Source organism: Theropithecus gelada, chromosome 6, assembly GCF_003255815.1.
Source record: "Theropithecus gelada isolate Dixy chromosome 6, Tgel_1.0, whole genome shotgun sequence".
Classification (NCBI taxonomy): Eukaryota; Metazoa; Chordata; class Mammalia; order Primates; family Cercopithecidae; genus Theropithecus; species Theropithecus gelada.
In genome coordinates, this window is record NC_037673.1 from 161,097,345 (window position 1) to 161,098,362 (window position 1,018).

Consider the following 1,018-nt stretch of genomic DNA (forward strand, 5'->3'; position numbering starts at 1 on the left):
ATTTGGCAATCTTGCCAGCAATCCTGGAATTTCTTTTCTTTAAGAATGTTAAATACTCTTTGGGAGGCCGAGGCAGGTCAGGTGGACACCTGTAGTCCCAGCTGCTTGGGAGGCTGAGGCAGGAGAATGGCGTGAACCTGGGAGGCAGAGCTTGCAGTGAGCTGAGATCCTACCACTGGACTCCAGCCTGGGCTGGACTCTGTCTCTGAAAAAAAAAAAAAAAAAGTTAAATACTGGCTCTCAATCTCTTATCACTTGTAGGGTTTCTGCTCAGAGGTCTGCTGTTAGTCTGATGGGCTTCCCTTCCCCCAACCTTTTCCTTTAGCTACCTTCAACATTTTTTTCTTTCATTTTGACCTTGGAAAATCTGATGACCATGTGTCTTGGGGGTGATCTTCTTGTGAAGTATCTTACTGGGGTTCTCTGCATTTCCTGAATTTTGGTGTTGGAGAAGTATACAATGCTTCATTAATTGTGTGTCATCCTTGTACAGGGGCCATGCTAATCTTCTCTGTCTTGTTCCAGTTTTAGTATGTGTTGTGCCAAAGTGAGCACTTGAAAGTTAGTTCTGTCAAAGCTTTAAAAATTAAAAGCTCCAAGGAAGGTTTTCTAAAGGCTTCTAAATAATTGTTGATAAAACAATTAAAACATTGATACCAAATCCAGTAGAAATAAAACATATAGCAAACAGTGAGGATAGATCTCACATCTGAATACCATTGCATTCCCCCATCCCTATAAAAATTGCAATTAAATTACAATGTCATTGAAAGAATAATAGGCAACAATCCACTAGGGTGCTTTCCTGGAATGCAAATCCTGGGAAATCGTACAAGAACCATGTTAATCTAGCAAGACAAAAAGGTACTGTTTTTTTTGTCTTCTATAAATGCTGAAAATGTAAGAAAATTCACATCTGTTCTTACAAAAAAATAAAAACCACTACAATAATAAGGGATAGATAGATGTATAGGTAAATTTATCTCTTTGAACACAAAGGAAGCAATTATTCAATAAT

General features: G+C 38.2%; 1 non-coding gene across 1 annotated transcript; it reads right to left on the reverse strand.

Annotated features, from left to right (window-relative positions):
- Nucleotides 1-449: 449 nt before the first annotated feature.
- LOC112627176 lies at nucleotides 450-555 on the reverse strand. Its single transcript, XR_003120043.1, has one exon. It is a non-coding gene; the product is annotated as a U6 spliceosomal RNA (small nuclear RNA).
- Between the last annotated feature and the right edge of the window lie 463 nt (nucleotides 556-1,018).